Source organism: Tamandua tetradactyla, chromosome 16 (genome assembly GCF_023851605.1).
Source record: "Tamandua tetradactyla isolate mTamTet1 chromosome 16, mTamTet1.pri, whole genome shotgun sequence".
Lineage (NCBI taxonomy): Eukaryota > Metazoa > Chordata > Mammalia > Pilosa > Myrmecophagidae > Tamandua > Tamandua tetradactyla.
In genome coordinates, this window is record NC_135342.1 from 80,358,431 (window position 1) to 80,383,446 (window position 25,016).

At 48.5% G+C, this 25,016-nt stretch overlaps 1 protein-coding gene and 1 long non-coding RNA gene across 3 annotated transcripts in view; both read left to right on the forward strand.

Moving 5' to 3' along the window:
- The first annotated feature begins 7,090 nt into the window (after positions 1 to 7,090).
- On the forward strand, positions 7,091 to 10,751 carry LOC143660398 (uncharacterized). Its single transcript, XR_013164010.1, has 4 exons — positions 7,091 to 7,124; positions 9,320 to 9,375; positions 9,648 to 9,793; positions 10,106 to 10,751. It is a non-coding gene; the product is annotated as an uncharacterized LOC143660398 (long non-coding RNA).
- A 14,018-nt stretch (positions 10,752 to 24,769) lies between these two features.
- IRF8 (interferon regulatory factor 8) overlaps positions 24,770 to 25,016 on the forward strand; it is an 82,777-nt gene continuing 82,530 nt past the window's right edge. Inside the window, exon 1 of one of the 2 annotated variants that reach the window (XM_077133227.1) lies at positions 24,770 to 24,835. The gene's annotated coding sequence lies outside the window, so the exon portion shown is untranslated. The remainder of the gene's footprint in view (positions 24,836 to 25,016) is intronic. The other variant, XM_077133230.1, reaches the window with a different exon arrangement.

Below are 25,016 nucleotides of genomic sequence, written 5' to 3' on the forward strand. Positions count from 1 at the left end.
ACGGAAGGTGCTGGGGTGTGGGGAGAGCCGGTGAGCGAGGGGGGCGCGGATGGGGCCGGCACCCCTGGGTTTTAGATTTGGGGCTCCCGACTCCTTCCCCAGCCCTGGGGACTCGGCTGTCCCGTGGGGCCGGGGGTGGACAGTGAGGACCCCAGGCCCTGGCTACTCTCCGCCCTCCGCCTGGGGCCTGGCTCTCCCGTCTCCGGCCGGCAAGTCCTGACTCTGCAGCTCCAGCAAGTCAGTTCACGAAGACGACCCTGCCCTTTGCTGGGGACAGGCAGGCGCCCAAACCTGATGTGGGCCAGCCCTCGGGGCGCTGCCAGGACCCAGGGCGTTGGACAGGTCACCGCTGAGCAAACTCGGAGCGCGAGGTAGCCTTGACCTGGTTCTGGCTGAGGTCCGGGGACGTGGCTCCCCGGCTCCACCATTACCTTTCCCCACTGGGCCTCCGTTCCAAGCGCCACTGCCGGGAGTGGCCGGGCCCAGCGGCATGGGCAGCCCGGGGACTGCCGTCCTCGTGCCGGGGCCGGCCCGCCGCTGGGAGCCGGGCTGTGTAGCCAGAGTCCACCCAATGGCAAGAGGCCACATCCCCAGGAGGAAACAGTGACAACCCTCACACAGGCTGGGTGGGCCAGGAGGTGACCCAGGCCCAGCACACGCACTCACACTTACATGTGCACACACACACACGTGCGTGCACACACATGTCTGAGCCTCCTCCGGAGCTTTCTCAGGTCCGAAGTCCCTAACCTTCCATGGAGGACTTGGGGCCCTACAGTCCCTTCTGGAGGGTGTGGGCAGTCTCTAGAGGTGCCACTGAAGACCTACGATCCCGGCAGAGGGCCTCCTTGGTAGGGCTCATTGTCTGGCTGTGAATTATCTGCCCGCCTCTCGATCTCCAGCAGCCAGGGATGGGGCCCCAGGCCCACGCTTGGCAGCACCCTGGGCATGAGTGTGACATATAGCCTATTCTGTGGGCTGAAGGTTCCAGAGTCTGTCCTTGAACTTTTGCCAAATCTGGATAAATGTTTTTGTGGAATTGGAAGTCATTTTTCCCAGGCCTGCACAGTCCCCGAGGTGCAGGGCCCCCTAAAGCTCCCCCCATGGGGAACCCCTCCCAGCCGCGGGAGGCCTGCTGTAGGTGGGCTCCCCTTTGCCCCAGGCCTCCGAGGATGGGGAGCACGGCCCTGCACGGCAGGCTGTCCTCCGTCTGTTGGGACTGGATTTAGTCCTGCCTCTGGGAGGAGAAGTGTCTGCTGCACAGTTGGCCTCAAAACAATGAGCCCTGCCGCTCTGTTTCCTATAGGTGGGCCACCTTGCCCAGGTGCCGGACGCTCGCAGGGGTCACCCTGAAGCCCTGGGTCTGGCCTTAAGCTGGGTGACGGCGATGCTTTCCGTTTACTCATATGAGCTAACTCAGCTCGGAGAGGGAAACAGAGGCCTTACTTTTTACTTTTTGGTAACCGATAGAGTTTATACTCGGACTGCATTTATTTTGGAAGTCCCATGGCCTGTTGTGTTTGTGGATTTGTTTACTCTTCCCCATTCTTGGGATTGCTCATGACTTATCTTCAGGCCTGTCATTGCCCGTGGCCTCTTACCGACCTTTAAGAGATGCTGGTTCCTGCTCACCGTCCCCTCTTGGGTCCCTTCCTTCCCCTCCGGGGCCATGGGGCAGGCCTGAGTTTTCCTTCTGGCCTTACCACGGACTGGTCGCGTGGTCATGGGCCTGTGGGCCAGTCGTGGGGAGTCCTGTACCCCAGAAAAACACTTGTTTAAGCTTAATCCACTCCTGGGGTGCGAGCTCAGTGTAATTAGGACCTTTTGAGGTGTTTCTTCTCAGGATGGGACTTACCCTTACTGTCCAAGGTCGTGGTAAGGCCACAGAGAGTGGGAACTGGGGGACGGCTGGGCTCTGGATGTCAATGGGGCCTGGAAGAGGAGGGAGTGGCTGGGAGAGGCTGCCGTGTGCACTGACACAGAAGAGCCCAGGACCAGGGTCCCCGGCAGGCAGCCCCAGAACGCCACAGTCTTCAGAGAGAAAGCATCGCCTTGATGACACCTTAAGTTCGGCGTGTAGCCTCAAAACCATGAGCCAGTAAATCCCCGTTGTTTAAGCCACCCTGCTGCATGGTATTTGCTGTAACGTTCCTTAAGCTTCATTTTCCTCTTGCACAAAGCAGAAATGATAATATCTGCTGGAGCTCAGTGGAGAGGATTAAATGATGTCACATGCCGGGCACCCCCACCCCCCACGCCCCGTGATGAATTACTTCAGTGAAGGATACCCAGCAAAAGGAGCAAAGGGAAAAGGCACGTGGGGTGAAGTCTGGAGAAATCAGGCACAAGCTTTTAGAGTCCTTTTGCAGTTGAGTCACATGGGAACTGTTTAACTCTCCAGCGACGAGTTGTGACAACACGCGTGGAGTGTCATATTTGTTTACCCGTCACCAGAGATGCTCCTTAGAGGCTCTGTGTCCCGGCCTTTTCCTGGGGGCGCATCACACAGGCACCCTCTGCCTGGCAAGCACAGAAACCACAGGCTCCCCGAAGAGAGTGGTTTCCAGCATCACCTGTCTGCACACACAGCGTGCGCCCAGGAACGGTGGGAGGCTCTCCATTTCCAAGTTCCAAGGAGCAGTTGAGGCCTGCTGCGTGAGCCCCAGGGCCATCCCCGGTGCCCCTTGGCTGCCAACCACACTACTTTGGTGTCTTGGCATTTTGGAACTTCCCAAACGCACTCCAGGCTAGCAGTGAGTCTTCAATTGCCAGCTTGCTTTCCCCGCGCTCTATTTTGTGGCCTACCAAAGTCTTTACAACAGTGATGTCCTTGTGTTACCACAGTGTCCTTTGTTTTCATTTTCCCAATTCTGGCTTTCCTGTATTCAAATCATCTCTATATTCGTTTTGAATTTTTATTACTTTTTTATGGCAGACATCAAATATACGCTTCCATATATCTTTGCTCAGAACTCTCACTATGATCAGCACTCGTGTTTCAACTTTGGCTTTTTAAATAAAATACTTAATTGCAGGTCTTTTATAAATTGGTTCATTTCTGTTTCACATTTCACTCTCTTTAGTTGTTTTGGCCAGGGATGTGTCTATTAATTATTCTTAGTCTACTGACAATTGTGCAGTAAAATATAGCAGTGGCTGCTCTGCGAACATATTCCCGAAACCCTCATTCCAGGTCCAGCTTTCGGCTCCCAAGTATTTCCTGCTTTGACCTCTTCCTTGCATTCTCCCCCGCATGTGTCTGGAACTCAGAGCACATTTGCTGTAATGGCACAGCCAGGGGGCTGTTGGAAGGAGCTGAGGCTGGCATTTAGTGACAGATGTGCCCTAGTTAGCCCGGCCACTTCCCTGTCTGAGGTTCCCAGCCGCCACCTTCAGAGGGAACACCTCGGCCTGTCTGACCTCATGCCATTTATGTCTCTGTGGGTTTGGGAAGGCGGGGTGCAGGCGTGCTCTGACATGGCGCAGGGCAGGGGTGGGTGTCCCCACCGTGTCCTGGGGGTTTTGCGTTGGCTGCCAACCTCATCGGATAGGTGGGCCTTCCTCATTCCATAGGGCTTTCAAAAGTTCTCACTTCAGAGTGTGGACAGAAGAACTTGGGGGCTCTGGTTTCACTGAAAAGCATGTATGCTTGAAATGAATTCTGCATATCCTTTAATACTCTTAGTTGGCCAAGAAATGCCACTGGTTGTGGTTGAGCAGGAGGGAGACCGGGGCACAAGGTGTGCTTGATGGCAACTTTGAATCTATGTTGCTGGGTGATGGGGATGTGTGGAGTCCTTCTCCTTGCCTTGCAGAGCTGGGCATTTGGACATTTTCAGCCCAGGACGCTGGCTTCCCAATGAGAAGGAGGTCATCTGGTCCGGGACCCTCAGCACTGAACTTGCTCTTTCAGGCCATTTGTCTGAACCCCAGTTCTCACTCCATCTCCCCAGCCCACTTCTCTTTTTGTTTAAGCCTTGTCTTCAGTCTTGTTGTTAAGAAAAAAAGCTTATGTAATCTTGGAACTCACATATTTATACGTGGGCAAGACAAATGGGGGCGTGGGGCAGTCCCATGCTCGTCAGTGGTTTCTTTTCCTTTCCTTGCTCTCTCACTCTCTCTTTCCTTCCTTCCACAAGTGTTTATGGAGCCCCTTCTATGGGTGGGACATCCACAGCTACACGGATGACAAAACACCAGATGTAGGTCTTCACGGGGCTTTGGATCTGCTGGAGGAGGTAAGGCAGGCTCGACCCGAGCTGGCCTCCCCCAGTCTCCGGAAGGGGAGAAGGTGCGTAGAGAGGCGGCTTCTGTTGGGACAGAGCACATTTTATTTGTTAAAGCGGGAACTTCAGCACCCTGCGCAGGGTGGGAAAGGGCCTGGTTTGAGGGCAGGCTGCTGGCAGGAGGGTCATGTTTACCTCTGAGTGCAGGGGACAGGAGGAGGGAGGGTAGTGCAGCCAGAGGGAGCTGGAACTGAAGGGTGCCTGCTGCCTGGGGTCAAAACCAGGCCCTGGAGATGCTCTGGACACTGACCACATGCCAGCCGCCGTCGACCCTACGGCAGTGCCCAACTTTTGATCGCATCCCCTTTTACTCTCTTAGCTGGCACCAAATGGGCAGAACCGCTGCATTCATCATAGAGAAATGAATCCAGCCCAGCATTCATCAGTGGCAGAATGGATGAATCCCCAAAACATGGTGCTGAGTGGGACAAGCCTCCCTGGGAGGTGTCTCCTCTATGGCTCCATTTATGTGGCAGTCTAGGACGGGTGAGTTGGCCATGTGGTGGCAACAAGCCACAGCAGTGGCCACCTGTGGGTGGGGAACAAGGCAGAAATGGCACAAAGGGATTTTCTGGGGTGTCAGTAAAGGTCTGTATCATGACAGAAGTTTGGGTTACAGAGCTCAAGAACATTAATCAAAACTCAGCATTATACACTTACCATTTGTGCATTCCAGTGTCGGTTGAACAGGCATTAGTGGCGTGCAGATCGAGGTATTAGGAGAAGTGCAAAGAAGTCTGTGATCTAGTAATGTGTGGACAAACCAAGGTGGACAGATGGATGGATAGGGACAGACAGGTGGGCAGATACTGGAGGAGGCAAGCTGAGAGAACGTGGGGTGTCCAGGCAGTGGGACCAGGGTTCTCTGGGCCCCACTATGGGGATGGAAGCTTTCATGATGAGATGCTGGGCTCCCCTTATCCTCGCGGGGGGCTCTCGCGGTCATAACTTGCTGGGATCGATTCCCCACCCTGGGCTTCCACGACTCAGCACCGCCTTCCTGACCACTCCGCCCCTCAGCCCTACCCCGCCACCTTCTGTTCTGTTTTCCACCGAAATGTCCTAAAAGAATTCCCAGATCAAGAAAAAGCATTGCCGGCGCCGGGAGCGCCTCCGTGCCCCCTGCAGCCACAGCCTTCCGTCCTCTCTGGGAGCCGCTGGCCCGAGCCCCTTCCTGCGCCTTCTGCTTCCCCCACCCGTATGAGCGCCCCTAACCGTGGTGATTTGGTTTCGTGGGGTTCCATGGCGGTTTCGGTGGAATCATAGGATACATATTTTTATTCTGGGGGTGGGGTGGGGTGGGGTGGGGTGGCTCTGACTCCTTTATTCAGCATTTTATTAAGAATTCATCCACGTGGGGGTGCATGGCAGTGGGCCATTCATTTCCATCGCAGTAAGTGATCGATCCCTTGGTATGATTTCATAGTAATTTATTTATCCATTCACATGTTGGTAGGCTTTTGTTTTTTTTTCCTCTAGATTTTGGACTTTACAAACAATACTGCCCTTGACCCTTTTGTACAGGTGCCCTGGGGTTTACCTTGTGCCAGGTCTGTGCCCATGTGTGAAATTGCTGGGTCACAGGGCGTGCATAAGCGTAGCTCCCTGTAATCTTAGTTTGTATTTCTCTGAGCACATTTTCACAAGTTTATTGACCTTCTAGATTTTCTCTTGTGAAAAACTGGTTCAATTCCCACCCCCCCATTTCTCAGTAAGTTGCCTCCCATTTACTTGTTAATTTGTAGGAGATCTGAATGAATTCTGAGTAAGAGCTCATTGTCTGTATATGTGATATAAATAACTTCTCTCACTCTGTGGATTGCTTTTGCATTTTTTTTACTGCATCTTCTGATAAATAGAAGTTTAAAATTTTAGTGTGGTCAAACTTACTGGTCTTTCCCTGTATGGTTAATACCTTTTTCCTTTCTTTTCATCTTAAGGAAAATTTCCCTATCTCAAGTTTATAAAGAGAAAACCCTACCTTATTTTTAAAGGTCTTTGCCTTTCATGGCAGTGAAATGATAAATGGGTTTATGAACCACACTGAATGGATGTTTTTGTATATGGTGTAAGATGGCAGTCCAGTTTCATTTTCCCCATATGGAAGCACAACTTTCCCAGCATCCACTAAAAGATGGCCCTCTCCACCGTCAGCCATGCAGCCTCCACATTAGGTCAAGTGCCCATCCAGGTTCTGCAGCCTGGGCCTGGGGTCAGTGTCCTTTTCCCAGCACCACTGCCCACTGCCTCAACTGCTACTGCTTTTCTAAGAAGCTCTGGCGGCCTTTAAGGAAAACCTTGCCTTCCTTTTCTTCCTCAGGTGAATTTCAGGTCTTCGGTATGAAGGCTGCCTTACTTCTAGTTTACCTTCACTTTTAGGGCGTAGTCCCCTTCAAGGCCTCAGCCCAAGGTGGGAACAGTTTATCAGGGTCCAACTAATCTATTAGGGTCTGAACTCTGGCATTTGTTCTCTCTTGGAGCATTTCTGAAGGAGTAGAGGAGAGAAGGAGTTGTGTCCTTCGATGAATCACTTCTAATTACAAAGCTATACTAAAGAAAACATTGCAGGATTGTGCAGTCATGGAAATGGATGAACGGAATAGACTAGAAAGAAGAAGTCTGTGTGTGACCAGTACTTTGGCATGTGGCAGAAATGGCAAGTCAGGTCAGTGGGGCAGTGGGAAGGTCTGGTGAACATAACGGAGCTGTAGATATGTTTGGCCAGAGGGAAAAAGAGGAAATTAAATCTCTCTGTCACATCATGTAAGAAGGAGCTTAAGAAACAAAACTTCATCATAATTGCCAAGAGGTGGACACAAGCTAGGTGTTCATTCTCAGGTAAGTGGGTAATCAAAATGTGCTACGCCCATACATGGGGTGCTGGTAAACCTATTAGAGGTTCCCAGGGGCTGGGGGGGCCGTAGGAAGTGGAAATTCTTACTTAATGGGTAAAGAGGATCTGTTTTGGGTAATAAAAAAGTTTTAGTAATGGAAAGTAACGATGGCAGCACAGCATTTGTAAAAGGAATGCCACTGAATCATACACTTAAAATAGTTAAAATTGCAAACTCTATGTCATGTATGTTATCAAAATTTTACAAAAAGTAAAAAAAATGTTTCTTGTCCTTTTGTTTTTAAATTTGTTTCTGAGTTTATGAAACAGTGATTTAAAAAAAACCCTGCAAAACTTAGAAGGTTTTAGTAGAAAATGTGTGTTTGGCTGATTGGATTGCATTCCAATTTTTCTGTTTGTCCTGTCACAGAATATACACCTGGGAGTTTCTCCTTTGTGTGTTTGTGGCTTTGCAGTGCCTCCCTGCAGAGCAGGTGGGGATATACCTGCTTCGTGGGCTTTGAGCCTGGCCACGGCACCTGCTTTGGCCTGGGAAAGGCTGGCAGGGGGACTCTAATAGAGGCTGGGAATGCACTCAGAAGGGGCAGGTTGGTCCCTAGAGCTTCTGCTGCCCTCCAAGAGGTGGGCACAAACCAGGTAGTCACCTGTCCCAGGTGAGAGGCCTCACCAACCCACCTGCTCGTGAGCAAGGAAAATAAGTGTTTGTTATTGTAAGTCTCCGGGTTTGAGGTTGGTTATCATGTTGCATTATTGCAATAAAATCTGGAGTGGAGAAGATTTCCTAAGAAGACACCAGGAAAGATGGGTGAGCTGGCTATATTAATACAAATAACTTTTGTTCATCAAAAGAACCTTAAAGCAAAGGAAAGGACAAGTTACATGCTGGGATATATAAATAAATGTGTATATATTTTTTCCTTTAAACTTCATTTCTAGTCAGCTCATGGTTGAGAAGGTAGTCTTGATATACACAAGAGTTTGGTTTCCAACCCACCAACAAAAGAATCCTGTAAAGTAGGAGAAAAGCATAAATGGTCCCATTTAAAAAGAAGGCAAAAAGCCTGGCTGGGCCTTTCACAGAGGATGGAGCATTTGTGCTGATCAGAGTGTGAAAAGACAATCAGGGGCTGCAAAGCAAGTCCACGCTGAGATAGCATCTGACATCCACTGGACCGGACAGCACCTTGGACTGGCCTCTACGGAGTCCCCTGGGGCTGCCCGTGGATTTGGGGGAGGCATGTACCCAAAAGGAAGGGTCACATCCTACCCATGCAGGTGGTGGGCTGTGCACCTGCAAACGTTTCTGTCTAGTTGTCAATAGAGTCTCCTTTGCCCCCACCAAGAGAAGAGGCCTGGGGGAATTGAGGTTAAACTGGGGATTTTTAAATACATTATCTTTCCCAGCACTGAGTCTGGTATTTTAAAATGGTCAGATGTGAATTGACTGCTGGACCCAGGTGATATTTCTTAAATCCCTCTACCAATGAGTAATCTAAGAAGGAGCTCGAGGCAAGGGCCTTTGATACTGCTCTGTCTTTTCCTCTCTCCATTTGAGTCCTTGCCGGCCCCATGCATGTCCCTACCTCACCACCATCGTCACCACCGTTAGGTCAGTGCAGTGAAGCAAACACGCCACGGAAAAGGCTGGGCCACCCCCGAATGCTGCCGTCTTCTGGGAGAGGTCATCACCTTCCTGATGTCCTGACTTTGGACTTCTCCCAGCCTCTAAACCATGAGCCAACACGTTCCCATCGTGTAAGCCAGCCCATTGCATGTATTTGTTTAAGCAGCGGGCAACCTAAACAGACACATTGTAGAAGAATAAAGAACACCAAAGACAAAGGAACTATCTTAAATGCAGCCAGAGAGAGAAGACATTAACAGAAGACCAATTAATCTAACTATAGACTAGAAGAGAGTAGAATAATAGCTTCAAAAAGATAAGTGAAAATGACTGCCAGCCCAGAATCTAAACCCAGCTAAAATTACCATCCAACAGTAATGGTAAAATAGTGTCTTTACACTGTAGACGAAGGCTGAGAGAGGCTTAGCTCTGAGGACCCAGTAAAAGACTTTTAAAGGGCTGGATTAGGGATAAAGAAACTGAATAAGAATGGAAGACCTGTCCAAATCTCAGCTTGGTCCAGCAGGGACCCCATTCTATGTCTTTTTTTTTGAGGTCACAGAAAGTATTTGAACAGAGACTGCATGGACAGGCAGTGAGGTCAGCCAGTGGTGAGTATCTGGGTTTGGTTTTATTGGCCTTCAATTCTATTTTCATCCCTATACTGGACAGAAGGTTGCTGTTTAGGCACAGAACCTTAAGCTAGGTTTTCTTTATCTTCACAAATGTAGTAAAACAAGAAGAGTCTCCTTGTTTATTTTCTCCCTAAGTGGAAGGGAGAAGCTTTTATAGAAAATAACTTTTTCAGCAAGTTCAGTGTATTTTTTTAACCTCTCATTTTCCCCCCTGCAATTGTGACATGTCTACACGAAATTGGCCACAGGAAGGAAGCTGCATCCCACATCCCTTTATACCCTCGATTTCACAACATGCACGCATTTAGGTGGAGAGACTGAGGCGCCATGCCCCCGCTGGCAGCTATTAAGTTGGAAGTCAAATACTATAAGGAGCCCCTAACATAGAGTGAAGGTAAGTTAAATATTAACTTTAGAGAATGAACCTCTCAGGACTGAGAGTCTAAATACTTTTGGAAATGAGCCTGAAGTGGGAGATCAACTCAATGAGATTGTACAATGAGGAAGTTAGCAGTTTAGAGAAGGGCCAGAGAAAAATAGAATGACCCTATCTCTGGTGCTGGTGGGGGTGGGGTCCCAGTGGCCTGGGGCTGCTGCTCTTGAAAGAGCCCTTTTACTTTAGGCAGGGACCCCAGGCCCATTTCCTTATGGCACTGAAGACAGCACAGCCTGGATTCAACTGCAATGCTTGTGTTGGTCCCTGCAGGTGCAGGGAGGTTCGCCTCCAACCCACTTGTACCGGTTTGAAAGGATTACGCACCCTAGAAAAGCCACGTTTTAATCCTTATCCATCTTGTGGAAGCAGCCAATTCTTTTCATCCACGTTCAGCACTGTAGTTTGGAAATGTGATGACTGTCTCCATGGAGATGTAACACACCCAGTTGTGTTACGACTTGTGTTACAAGGAGATGTGACTCCATCCATTCCAGGTGGGTCTTGATTAGTTTACCAGAATCCTTTAAAAGAGGAAACACTTTGGAAAATGTGACAGAGCCATGAGAACCATGAGAGTCCACACAGCCAGAGACCTTTGGAGACGAAGAAGGGAAACGCCCCTGGTGAAGCTTCTTGAAACAGTAATCCTGGAGAGAATGCCAGCAGATGCTGCCATGTTCGCCATGTGCCTTTCCAGTTGAGGGAGAGACCGTGACTGTCATTGGCCTTCTTGAATCAAGGTCTCTTTTCCTGGATGCCTTAGATTGGACATTTCCATAGCCTTGTTTAATTTGTACGTTTTCATGGCTTTAGAACCGTAAACTTGCAACTTAACAAATTCCCCTTTTAAAAAGCCATTCCATTTCTGGTGTATTGTATTCCAGCAGCTAGCAAACTGGAACACCACCCGTCTGTCCTGATCTGAAGTTTGCTTTAAGACCTTTTGCTCTACAATGCAGTAAATGTGTACGTTATAGGCATGATAGGTGTCACTTGCTCTATGTCCCGTTATTCCCATTCCTGTTCATTCTCCTTCATCTTCACGTGTGTCTGTGCCGCGTCCACAGACAGCGACCTTCCAGTGCCTGCTGGGCACCCGTTATTCCACGCACCTCATTTAATCTTCGCAACAGCTTCATGAGATGGGTGTCCATCTGTGTTTTGGACACAAGGAGGAGGACACAAGGCTTGGTGGGTTAAAGGGACTTGCATAGGGTGCATGGCTGGCAAGTGGTGGAGGTGGGACATGAATGCCTGTCCATGGGACCACAGGACCATGCCCTGAATGGCCAAGCTCACTGAATTAGTTAGGGTTCTCTAGAGAACCAGAATCAACAGGAAACACTTGCAAATATAAAATTTGTGTAAGTGTCTCACGTAACTTTGGGAATGCAGAGTCCAAAATCCACAGGGTGGGCTATGAAGCTGACGATTCCGATGGAGGGTCTGGACGAACTCCACAGGACAGTCTCGCCGGCCAATGCAGGAAGAGAGCCTGTCTCTTCTGAATCCTCCTTAAAAGGCTTCCAGTGATTAGATTAATATCACTCATTGCAGAAGACACTTCCCTTAACTGATTACAAATGGAATCAGCTATGGATACAGCTGACATGATCATGATTTAATTCTATGAAATGTCCTCATCGCAACAGACAGGCCGATACTTGCCCAACCAGACAAAAAGATACCACCGCTTGGCCAAGTCGACACATGAACCTGACTATGACACTCACTTGTCTTGGGAGCCGCCCCCCCATGGGGTCCTGTTGCTTCGGTGATACAGCTGGTGATGCAGACTCACTGCCCTCCTCCAGGGTCTGTGGGAGGGGACCAAGTCCAGCCACCAAGAGGCCTTTCTCATTGCTCGCACCTCTGCTGCTCTCGTTGACCTGACATCTTTACCGTCTTTTATTTATTAGTATAGCAAAGTAATTGGGGTGGAAGCAAAAAACTGGAGTGATTCTTTCCCATGCTATTAAGCATTAGAGCTTGAAGAAGTCTTAGAGACCATAAAATTCAAACTCATTCTTTAGATGAAGAAACCAAGGTTCATGGAAGAGGAAGAAGCTGAATAGGATGATGTATCGGTTATCGTTGCTGCATAACAAACAAACCCAAAATGTAGTGGCTTACAGCAGCAATGCTTTATTTTTTCTCATGATTCTGTGGGTCAACTGGGTGGTTCTTCCCTGGTTACATCTGGGCTCGTCCACATGACAGCAGTCCCCTGGGAAGTTGTTCATCCTACACATCTTCAAATAATGAAGCATTTTCCAAGAGGGTGAAAGCAGTGCTGTGGACCTTTCAAAGCCTAGCCTTGGAAGTTGCAAGTCATTTCCACTCTATCCTGTTGGTCAAAGTGTGTCGCAAGGCCATTAAAGGAGGGGAGAAATTGAGCTCAGCTCTCGAGGGGAGAGCCAACATGCACACCCCAGAGGGAAGTGAATGTGGAGAACCATGGCTCATTAGAGGTCATCAGTGAAACAACATCTACCTAGATGGCATGGCCAATTCAGGGCAGAGTCAGAACTCGCACCCAGGACCCCTGACTCTCAGTCCAGCATCCCTTCCTATCACAGCATGCTGCTCTCACATCCCGTGGGACTTCCAATAGTATGGATTTTTCAGGAGTTTCCCTAATTCACCAACAGAGTACACGTGCCCAACACGAGTCACACTCACAGACATGCTTGCGAAGTGTTTCTTCCCCGGCATCCTGAGTTTGGGGAGACAGTGACCCCACAGTCGTGAGTGCAGGGCCACGATGGGCAGGCAGGGACTCACGATCCTATTCACAGAGGTGCTGGCGCCACCTTCCCAGGTCAGCCCCACCGTTAGGAGGAGGACACGAGCCGACCTTACAGGCTGCATCTCTGTCTGCGACCTTGAGCACTGACACTGGGCATGGGCCCTGACTTGCAGATTGTGGACTGCCCTGTGCGTGCATGTGTGTGTGCATGCATGTGTTTGTGTTTCAGGGTAAGGGCACTCTCAGGGTCTGGGAAGCCTGGCTCTGAGGAGGGAAGAGGTGGGAGGGGGGAGGAGGCTGACCCTCGGCCAGGTGCATGTCCACCCCATGGCAGTAGCTGGTGGCCCCAGGAGGGTATGGCCATCCGTGACCTGATGTCCAGAACCTGTGCGTGTGATCTTTTTTGGAAAAGGGTCATGCAGATGGAGCTAAGGACTTTGTGGTGAGATCACCTGGGATTATCCAGGTGGGGCCCAAACTCAGTGACAAGTTCCTTGACAGAGACACATGGAGGGGATATGCAGAGGGGGCGGCTGCATGGAGCCGGAGGCGGGGCCTGCAGTGATGTGGCCACAAGCCCAGGAGCCACAGCAGCGCCGAAAGGCCAGGAGGGAGCCTCCCGCAGGGTCAGAGGAGCGCGGCCCTGCTGACACCTCGACTGCCCACTTGTGGCCTCCGGAACTGGGAGAAATACAAACGTCAGTTGTTTTGCACCAGTCCATTCGCGCTCATTTATCCCGGCAGCCCCTGTACGTTCAAGCACGTGCGAACTCGGACCTCCTGGGACGGCATGAGCGGCGCTGGCTCGTCCCCCGTGCTCACCTGCACCTACCTGCTTGTGAGGTGTCCCTTCCCTGGGGAGAAAGAAAAGGCCCTAAGCTCGGGGTTCTGGTCCCCTCGGCAGCCCCCTGCGCGGGGCTGGACTCTGTTTCTCGCAACCCTGGGACACTACAGGCCGGGAAGGGGCCTCATCCTGGGGGCCTCTTCACAACGGCCCCTCTACTCTCCTTCCACCTGGAGACTCGGCAGGTTCCCGGGGGAAAAGGGCGCACCTGGCCATGACCCTCCTCAGTCTCCTCGGGGCCTCCTGAAGGGGACTCTTCCACCTCTGGGGGTTTCAAGCTTTTGGAAACCATTAGGTAGTTTCTCCCCAGCAGAAAGCTGGGGACCCACTGGAACTATTCGATGTATGACTCCCCAGTGTCAATAGGCGCTCCTGTGGGGTGGGTCATTTCCCATTTTTGTTGGCCCAGCACCTCTCCTCGGGTCTCCTGGTACTAGGGCTTCTCTTCCTTTTGGGAGGTCTTCAGGTGGGGAGAGCCCAGTGCTCACATCCAGAGATGTCTTGGGACCCAAGTGGGGCAAATGTAGGCCTTCTTGCTAGAGCTGTTGGGAAAGATGTTCTCTTTCTGTCGGGGGAGAATGGACTGAATTGGCAGGCAGTTGGTCGGTCTGCAGCTGCCAGAAGTCAGACTTTGTGTAGGCAAAAAGCACTTGTCCAAGAGATGGAGGGAGCTATAGAGCCCTGACAACAGCCTGTGAGGTCCTGGATCCAACCATGCCTGAAACGACATTAACCCCTGAGCTTTCCACTTAAATAAGTTTATAAACTCCCTGTATCTGTTAGGCTGCTCGAACTGTCATCTGTAAAGAGATTCTCCTGGCTAATCTACATCTATATTCTACTTTATGATGTCCTCTTTGTTTTCTACATCCTAGTTCCATCTAGGATGGACCTTCAAGAGGCCTGCTTTAGTTTCCTGGCTGCTAAAATAAATAGCACACAGTGGGTTGGCTTAAACAACAAATTCATTGCATACAGTTTTGAGGTTGGGAGAGGTCTAGAATCAGGGCACAAGCAAGATGATGCTTTCTCCCAGAAGACGGTGGCATTCTGGGGCTGGCTGCTGGTGATCCTTGGCCCTTAGGTTTTCTGTCACATGCCAATGCATGTGGCAACCTTTCTTGGCCTCTCTGGGTTCTGTTGCCTTCAGATTCCTTCCAGTGGCCTTCTCCCTATGTGTCTGAATTTCATTCTCCTTATAAAGGATTCCAGTAATAGATTAGACACATCCTATGTTCATTGGGCTACATCTTAACTGACGTCACCTCATAAGATCTTATTTACAATGGGTTCACACCCAGGGACATGAATTAAGGACATATTTTTCTGGGGTACAGAGCTCCATACCAGCACTGAGTTCCCTCACCATGGTCAGGGTCTCCACCCCGCAGCCTTCCCCACAGCAGTTGCCATGGTCAGTCTCTTACTCCACTGAGCAGAATGAGCCCCCAGACCTCCTACTCCTGCAGGGATCCTTGAAGATGTCTGACATGCCCTGCCCCACCTTCTTTGCCTGTCCAGGAAGACAGGCTACATTGTTTTATTTCCTGTCTATGTGTCACATTGTGGCATTTTATTATATTTAATCCAGACCACCAGCTCCTGGAGAGCTCCAGCTATGTTTTACTCCATTTCACATCCCCAACCTGTGAGGGACGGGCCCACACTGGGCACTTGGAATCTTTTTCGTTAAATTGAGTTGCTTCCTAATTGTGCCTCACGCTGAGTGCCCTGTAGGATTCATTGTGAAATATTCCAAGAGGCATGAAGTGAGACTTCCAGTAAATCTAGAACGATTGCCCCTGGGCATATAAACTGTTCCCCACACTTTATCTTTTCTTGTGGGGCTGATGGACAAAATCCCATATCTATGTTTTCCAGGTCTGTCTCCCACAATGACCCTGTATTCCTGCAACCTAGAAAGGACTGTTGACAGAACTGCCCTAAGTTTGAAACATTCTCTCCTTTTACTCTTTCCTTCCATTCGCAGGTGGTGCATTAAGAAAGGAGAACACACTTGCACCATCTTTTAACCCAAGGGTTTTCTAGTTGGTCTCAGGAGCAGCAAGCTTACATACGCAAGCATCATGGTCCTGACGTGGCATCATGCTGTGGGTGGTACTAGGCTGTGAGCTGAGAATCAGGGCACACTGGGTTAGGGAGGCTAACCTCTGTGAGGACCCCTGGTTTAGAGAACTGCTGGCCTAAACACCGAGCCTACTGCCAGGACCACCACTGACCAAGGGGAGCTGAACTTTCCAGCTGCAGAGTGAGAGCCTTTGGGCCTTCTCTTCTAGATACTTCTTTTTTCTTAGTGAAATCAGAATACGATCAAGGAGATGTTGAGGTTTGAGGAGGGAGGAGAATGTGTGAGATAATTCTCCAGGAGAGTGGGAGAGGAAAAGGATGGAGAAATGGTGGCTGGGAAGTGGGAAAGGCTTGCTTGAAGGTCAAGGTCTTGATGTAAAGGGAGGTCACCCAGCTGGCCATGAGCTCTCCTTGGCCTTGTTCAGTGCTGGCTTTAGACATGGGGAAGGCAGATGTAGCATGTAACTGGGCTTGGTGTTTGCCAAGTGGGTCAGTCTCTGTGGGAAAAGGTTCCCCTTCCTTTTCTGCAGAATGGATGTTACCTCCTGCTGCAGATTGAGGGTAGTTGCTTTGAAGGTGGGGGTGGAGGAGCTCAGGTACCTAGGTCAGCTCAGAACATCCTCACCAGGTCCCAAGTGGGTTAGTCAGGGTTTACTTGAGAAACAGAGCCAACAGGAAGGATCTGTAAATATGAGATTTATAAAGTTGTCTCATGCAACTGTGGGAATGGAAGAGTCCAAAATCTGTAGGCAAGCTGTGAGGCTGATGGCTCTGATGAAGGGTCTGGACGAATGCCACAGGAGAGGCTCGCTGGCTGAAGAAGCAGTGAAAAGGTCTCTCTTCTTCCTTAAAAGCCTTCAACTGATTGAATTATCTGGTTGTGGGAGGCACAGTTTAGTTGATCACAGATGTAATCAGCCATGGATGCAATCAACTAATGATTTAATCCACTAGCCTTCTGGTTTATCAACTAACCATGAAATATTCTTCCAGCAATTCTCAAACCAGTGCTTGTCTGACCAGACATCTGGGCATAATCACTTGGCCAAGTTGACACCAGAACCTCACCATCACACCAGTAAACCACATGAGCATTGGTTGGGAAACTTTGTTGAAATGTACTTTTCTTCAAGGCTACTCTTAATTTCAATTTGATCTCATGCAATATGTGGCAGGAGGTGAGGGGCAGGTGGGGAGTTGGGTGGAGATTTAGGGTGCACTGGCATCATTTGCCCCATATTTGTTCCCCCTGCCAGAGCCCATTGTTTGCACTAAGGATTACCTGTGCATGACCTTAACCTCCAAGACAGAGCTCTATCAGTACATTCATGGCAGTGGCATGGAAGAACCATGTGCTGAACAGATGGGGGTTCCTGGAAGTGTAAGTCCTCAAGAAACTTACCTTCTGGTTGTAAGCAGATCAACTGAGACATGAGCACAGGGGCACGTATGAAATTTCATCAACTCTAAAGCTATTTCTCGTCTAGACCCGGTGACCACGACCAAGCGGGGCTTGTTCTCTCCCCTGAAGATGGGCAATGGGAAAATACCAGGAACCAAGAGGTTTGCAAATGAGTTTCTGTCTGTGCTGTGGGATTGGTCCTGACAGGTGTATTCCAGAATGTCTGTGACTCAGGCAGCTGGCGGGACTCCCCCAGTCCTCTGCTCTGAGAAATGGTGCCTGCTGTTCAGTTTCTTTATCATTTCAGTTTCTTTATATCCTACCACCCTGTTACTAAAAGCTGGGCCTGAAGAAAAACTAGGGATGTCTGGTGCTTTGGGCTTTGCTGCTCAGAACTTTTCAATGCTTGTGGATTAGTTGGATTAGGGTGTCCTCGAGCTGGGAGCTGTCCCAACTCATGCCTGGGAGACTTCGGAAATGCACAGCTGGCAAGTCACAGACCAGAGCCCTTCCCAACCGGATGGTCATCACCCAAGGACAGTGACACTCAGGCATTTTAGACGCCACTGGGCCCATCCTCAGGACCCTCCCTGGGGTGCTCCTGCCTCTGTCACTATTGACAGATCCTTTCACCTCTGGTTCCCTGACAGGAGATTTGTAGGCTACAGAACAGTGCCAAGGAGGTGCCTGCAGTTTGGGTGTGCACTGGATGGTTGGGAGTGAAAGGGAGAAAGGAGTGGAGGAGAGGAGATTTTAAAGGAGACAGAATTAGGTGGGAGTGACCTAACTCAGTGTTCTCACTGGAGGTGATTCTGTCCACAGGGGACATGTGGTCATGTCTGGAGATATATTTGGTCATTTTACTGGAGTGGGAATGGGGGTATCCTGTGGTTCAGGGCCAGGGATGTTGCTGAATATCCCAGAATGCACACATGGTCTGTCCCCCACCATCCAGCTCCCAATGTCAACACAGCCAAGGCTGATAACCTCTGGTGTGACTCAATGGACTGGTTGAAGCTGAAAGGTCAAGGAGGCCACTTATCCCCACATAAGTTCTCGGCGGAAAACTCATCTGACTTGAAATTGCTTTGGTGGAAACAGCACTGTGTTCCCCCAGAGCTCCAGCTGGTGGGGCCTGACATGCCATTCCACCTTTGGGAGAATCATGGCAATGGAACATATCTATCTGGACTCCTTTTCATTGTCCTCTTGTCCAGACAGGAGAAGGTATGTCCGTCATTTTCCCCTTAACACAATGACGCTGCTGTCCATTTCATCTCTCTTTGGATGATGACAGTTTGGACCTTTTCTTCAATGGTGACACGATGGCTCTGCCCTGCATCTCAGAGGTTTTAGGGATCTGGAATCAGCGGGGTAGCCCTATTATTGATGGGGGCTTCCATGGCAGTGCTGATGGTTCGTGTCAGTGCCCCCCTTGGGGACTGCAGTTTCTGCTAAAAGCCCGCACTGCAGAGCTTGACATCTTGCTGGCCAGAAGCTGCCCTTTGAGGCTCAGCCCACGGCAGGTGGTCTTCTGACTTTCCCAGGGGTCTCAAGGCAGGTGGGTCCCAGAGGTGGGTGGGTCTCTGTGCTGTGTCAGAATTAGGCCTCTCTGGGTGAAATCTGAGGACCTGGTACTAGTGCTGTGAGACCTTGGGGCAGGAGGAGTCAATCAGGAGAGAGGCAGGTCTGGACATGCATGGAAACTCATGGATGGGACTGGCTGGGTTTAGGCATTTGTGGGAAGAGCAAAGGAACCCTGGAAATCTTCAGAAAGGCTATGGCAGTGGAGCGATGGCAACAATTGTCTCCTGCTGGGATGGGAGATGGGGACAGCACTAGCCTTTGCGGACGACAATCCAGGAGGTGGTGCCAGGCCCTGTCTTGGGGGTTCACTAGCTACTTCAGAGGTGAACGAGGACCTTCTGGAAGCTGAGACCTGAGCTGTGTGTTGGCAGTGAGATCCTTTTCCCTTTCCATGGGCGTCATCCATGATGCATGATGCCCTCTGTGGACCACTTCTCTTTTCAAGACTGCCCTCAGTGGAAACTTCAGCCAGTGTCACTGGACAGCATAGGATGCAGGGTGGGAATTTTGTGCAGTGTCCGCAGGATGGATGAACTCCAAGTCTGGGAGTCCAGGTCTGGATGTCCACCGGGACCTCATTTTGGGAAATCTATGCTGACTTGACAGCTGAGTACTACAGCCCCTCTGGACCATGTGGTCAAAGGACTCTAATCAGAAGAGAACCGAGAGTCTTGGCTGGCATCCTGGGAGAGAGCCCTGGCAGGTTAGGGGCAAGGGGACAGGGGCACTCCAAAAATTCTGCACAATGTTTTGCTTTTACTCACCCAGGTTTAGAGGAATCTTCTGGCAAAATGAAGCTGAAATCTAACCCTCCACCCCCAGCAGTTCTCTGGTGACAGCAGGCTATGGACATGCCCTGGATGGCTGACTTTGTCAGCTACCTGCACTGCGCAATGCATTTTGGGGCATAGCTCTGTTAAAGTGTCATTGGTATACAATAAAATTCACCAATTTTAAGTGCACAGTTTGTTGTATTTTGACAAACACAGAATCATATATTCACTACACTCATGATACTACAACGACTTGCTCACCCCAGAAGCTCCCTCCTGGTCCTTTGCAGTTAATCCCCTTTCCTTCCCCCAGGCTTCCTGGGAACTGCTTATCTGCTTCTCATGCCTGTGTTTTTTTACGTTACTGTAATTGTTTATAATGGAATCATACACTATGTACTTTCCTGTGTCTGGCTTTTTAAACTAAATAGAATGTTTTTAAGATTCATCCAATCCGTTGCAGTTTCAGGAGTTCATTCCTTTTACTGGTGTGTGATTTTACTGTGTGAATGCATCACGACTGGTTAACCCATTCACCCATTGATAAACCTCTGGGTTGCTTCCAGTTTTTGGTGATTATGAATAAAGCATTCATTTATTGTTATTAATGTGGAAATTAATGGTTTCTTTCTCTTGAGTAAATACCTACAAGCAGAATGGCTGGTTCATGTGGTAACTTTATGTTTATCTTTTTAAGAAAGTGCAAACTGTTTTCCAAAGTGGTTGTACCATTTTGCATCCCCACCAGCTGTGTATGAGTTCCATTTGCTCTGCATCCTTGCCAAGACTTGGCACTATCAGTCTTTCAATTTAACAAAAAATATTCTTATTGAGAAATAGTCACACACATATAGTCCATCCAAAGTATACAATCAGTGGCTCACAATATCATCCCATAGTTGTGTATTCATCACCATGATTGTTTTTAGAACATTTGCATCACTCCAGAAAAAAGAATACAAAGAAAAAAACTCATATATCCCATACCCCACACCCTTCACTCTCATTGACCACTAGTATTCCCTTCTACTCAATTTTTTTTTACCCTTTATCCCCCTTCTGTTTATTTTTTTACTCATCTGTCCATTCCCTGGATAAAAGGAGCGTCAGACACAAAGTTTTCGCAATTACACAGTCACATTGTAAAAGCTATATAGTTATACAATCTCCTTTAAGATCAAGGCTATTGGAATACAGTTCAACAGTTTCAGGTACTGCTCTCTAGCCACTCTAATGCACCATAAACTAAAAAGGGATAACTGCATAATGCATAAGAATAAACTCCAGGATAACCTCTCAACTCTGTGTGAAACCTCTCAGCCACTGAAAATTTATTTTGTCTCATTTCTCTCTTCTCCCTTTTGGTCAAGAAGGCTTTCTCAATCCTGTGATGCTGGGTCCTGGCTTCTTCCTGGGAGTCATATTGCACGTTGCCAGGGTGATTTACACCTCTGGGAATCACGTCCCATGTAGGGGGGCGGGCAGTGAATTCACCTGCCAAATTGGCTTAAAGAGAGAGGCCACATCCGAACAACAAAGGAGGTTCTCTGGGGGTGACTCTTAGGCATAATTATAAGCAGGCTTAGCTTTTCCTTTGCAAGAATGAGTTTCACAGGGGTGAACCCCAAGATCAAGGGCTGAACCTATTGAGCTGGTTGTTCCCACTGCTTGTAAGAGTATCAGGAATTACCCAGGTGGGGAAGTTTAATATTTCTTTCTTTCTCCCACGTCCCTCCAGGGGGATTTGCAAATACTATTTTATTCTCTGCCCAAGTACTCTGGGTTGTAGCAGGGCACACTGACCTGTACAAACCAACAAGATCATGCTTCTTATTTTAAGATTACATGTAAATATGGTATTTGAATAAACTGACCATACAAGTTAAATTAGATAGTGTGCTACCAAAAATATAAATTTTGCACCAAATAAACATCTCTCCCTTTGGTCTCACACAGAAGTTGAAGTTTTAAAATAGAGATCATATCATTCTTTACCCTGTATTCTGGTATATCTTAGTCCTATCCAGATCAGCTTCATTCATATCTCTAGTCAAAGTCTGATCACTTTTTCAACTTTTTGAACAGCTGCTATATGGGGTAATGCTGACTTTCATAGTCTTTTAATTTTTAACCATTCTAGTGACCAGGTAGGGTATCTCACTGTGGTTTTAATTTGTATTTCCTTAGTGACCAATGATGCTTTATGTGCTTATTGGCTATTTTTATATCTACTTTGAATGATGTTATCTGCTGAGATAATCAGCATATTTTAAAAAGTGGATTATTTGTTTTCATATTATTGAGTGGCAAGAGTTCTTTATATGTTCTGGATACAAGTCCTTTGTCAGATATATGTTTTGAAAATATGTTTTGCAAATATTTTCTGTGCCTAACATTTTCATTTTTTCCTCACAGTATCGTTTGAAGAACAGAATTAAAAAATTTTTGACGAAGTCCAGTCTTTACTTTTTCATACTTTGCTCTTTTTGCTTCCTATTTAAAACATCTTTGCCTAACCCTAGGCCACTTAGATTTTCTCCAGTATTTTCTTGTAGACGTGTTACAGTTTTAGCTCATATTTACGTCTTAGACCCTTTTGAAGTTGATTTTGTGTATGATGCAAGGTAACAGTCATGTTTCATTTTTTTCCCTCTATGGATATCCAACTGTTCCATTACCCTTTGTTGAAAAGGTTACATTTTCCCTATTCAAGTGCCTTGGCTCCTTTGTTGAAAATCAATTGCCCATGTATGTGTAGGCCTATTTCTAGATATTCTGTTCTGATTTTACTAGAAAATATAAGATTGTCAAAATAATATACTTACCTGAGATGCTAATTAAAATATGTCCATTCACTCTGAGGACTGTAGTCCTTTTTCTGTGGGCAGGTTTGTAGTGTCCTTTGCTCAAAAGCATTAAATAACTGGATCCAATTTAAATATTGTAATTTATGGAGACAAATGATCAAAATGGTGTACTCCCTTTTGAGAACAAGACACAAAAACCTGAAAAATATGCCTAGCCTCTATTTCCGTATTTCTTTATCTTATCCATCTCCCAGGTCAATGAGTATCCAAGAAAACCTCTGATGCAAACTTACAGAGTTTAAGCGCTTGTTTCAAGTTAAGGTCTCCGTGTCATTGTGCCTTAGTGCCATTTCTTTATATCCAGGAATATCTTTAAACCCTCTTTGGTTGACCCAGTGTCAGACATAAATGTATCTTACTGAATTTCTGTTCCTTTGCATAGTAGTTAGCACAGATGGTTCATCCATTGTACCTGATTTCTTGTTCCGCGATGTGTCCAGCCCTCCATTCTCACCGCCATAGTACTGGATGCCCACAGGGCAGCGTATAAGAGTCAGCCAAGCAGGGCTAGTAGGAAGAGCTAAGGGTGGTCAGACTATGAGAGATTGCAATGGGTCAGAAGTGTGCCAAGAAAGGACCTGACCCTTGAAGGGTGGAGAGAGTTCAGAGGGGGCAGAAAGGAGGCAGGATGTTGCAGGAAAAAGTAATGAGATAAAAAAGGGGTAAAAGGGTGGAAGACAGCAAGCAGTATTCTCAGGGATCATGAATGGGCTGGGCTGGGGAAGAAGGTTTAGACAGTGAAGTGTGGGGAAACGGGGTTGGTGAGGCACATGGAGCCTGATTATGGACGTGGCTGGGGAAATTCTATGGGTGCCAGAGAGCCATGAGAATCCAAGCACTTCTGTGAGGTGTGACAAGCAGAATCACCACTTTCTTTTTTAAAATCATGGAAGCAGTGCTCTGAGAATTCACGCCACATGCAGTCCATGGCTCTCAAGACAGAATTGGCACTGACAGCCTCTGAACATAGGTCTCTCTGATCTATGCTGGAACTGGTATTCTGCCTCCTTCATTGTACAGAGGGAAACTGAGGCTTGAATGGGAAAGAGAAGCATCTTTATATGCTTTGTGAGCTGCTCTCAGCTGAAGATCAGACTTCCATTTTGTGTAATTATGATCTAAACTAGAACTACCCAACAGAAATATGAGTCATACATGGAAGTTTAAGTTTTCTAGTAGCTGAAAGGTTTTAAGATATGAGGTATTTGAGAGAAAGGAAAGTAGACGAAATGATTTTAAGTGAGTGTGCTTTATTGGCTACACTCCCGGGCAGAGCTCACCGAACCCAAGATGGAGTGAGGTGAGTCTATGCACGGGCTTTGGCAAGTGCAGTTTTTAAGGGCAGGGGTTAGGTGCTGGCATGAAAGGGGCAGCACATTAAACAAAGGATTATTATGCTAGAGGGTTGAGCAGTGGGTGGTGAAGACCTTGGTTGTAACGATTCACCTCCCGTTTGGAAGTAACTTCATGAGTTCAGCCATAGAGCCCTCCCTTATCCCCGCAACCTAACAGTAGCCATGTTAAAAAAGTAAAAAGAAACAGGTGTGATTAACTGTAATATATGTTATTTAGCCCAATACACCTAAAACAATATCATTTCAACATGTGGTTGACACAATAATCATCAATAATATACTCCATACTCTTTCCTCCTATTGAGTCTTTGAAATCCGGGGTGTATTTTACACCACAGCACATCTCAATTTGAACCTGCCACATTTCAAGGGCTCAGGAGTCACATGTGGCTAAATGGCTATTGCAGATAGCTCAGGCCTAAACTCAGGCTGAAATTCCCGCTGAAGGCCAAAGAGCTCTGAAGGGAAAACATTCTCCCATCTTCCTACAGTCTTCTGCTCACTAGTTGGGGTGCCAGAAATAAGAGCCATTAAAAGATGATGAACTGTGTAGGGGAGAGAAGACCAGCGTCAAGAGGATACTGAAGCAGAGTTTTAATTTTTAAATAGTAAATGAGTGAGTTGGCTTGGAGAACAGGTGAAGCTGAGGAAAGTGCGTGGTTTACTTAAAAAAATACTCTACTCTGTGGCCTACAAATACAATGTAATTTCCATTTGAAAAAAAAAAAAAAATCTAAGGAGAGAAATGAAGCAGCAGGATTGTATGTGTGAGGGAGGGCTGAGCTGAGGGCCTCTGCCGCACAGCGCCACTCATGCAGGCTTGAGGGTCAGCGAGGGCAGAGCGACTCCTGCCCGATGTCCCAGGCCCGCACAGGGGCTTCACCTCTGCCTGCTCAGAGCCCCGCCAGGCACTGGCACTGCGTCCGCAGCAACCCAACCTCTCCACGTGCTTCTTCCATGGCCGCCAGCAACCCAACCTCTCCACGTGCTTCTTCCATGGCCGCCAGGCAGCAGGGTCTCACCGACTTGGGCGCTCCACGCGCCATTCTGGGACTGGGGAAGGACGGAAAGGGGGAAGAAGCAGGCTGCAGCGAACGGCTTCTCTTTCGCGGCTGCGTCGGCGTCAGCGGGACCCTCTAAGGCCTCCACCGCGCTCCTTCCACCACGCAAGCCGCCGCGCTTCCCTCCACATTTGCGCTCAGGCACGGTCATGTGACTCCCGCTGGCCAAGGACATGCAGGAGGAAGTGACGTCACGCCCGGGCGGAAGCTCAGTCGGTGGCCGCGTGTGGCGGGAGGTTGAAGTGAAGCAGAATCGTGCAGACGCTTGCTGTGGGTGAGTGCGAGTGAGAAATAGATTTTGATTGTTCTGGGGGTCGTTTGTGACCACAGAATAATCCTGCCTGACAAGTAAATACTTTTTTGAAAAACAACAACAAATGTTGGTGAAAAAACAGTGCACGAATGCGGGGTAGGGGTGGGGTAGGGGTAGGGGGAAGGCAAAAACAGTTTTGTGT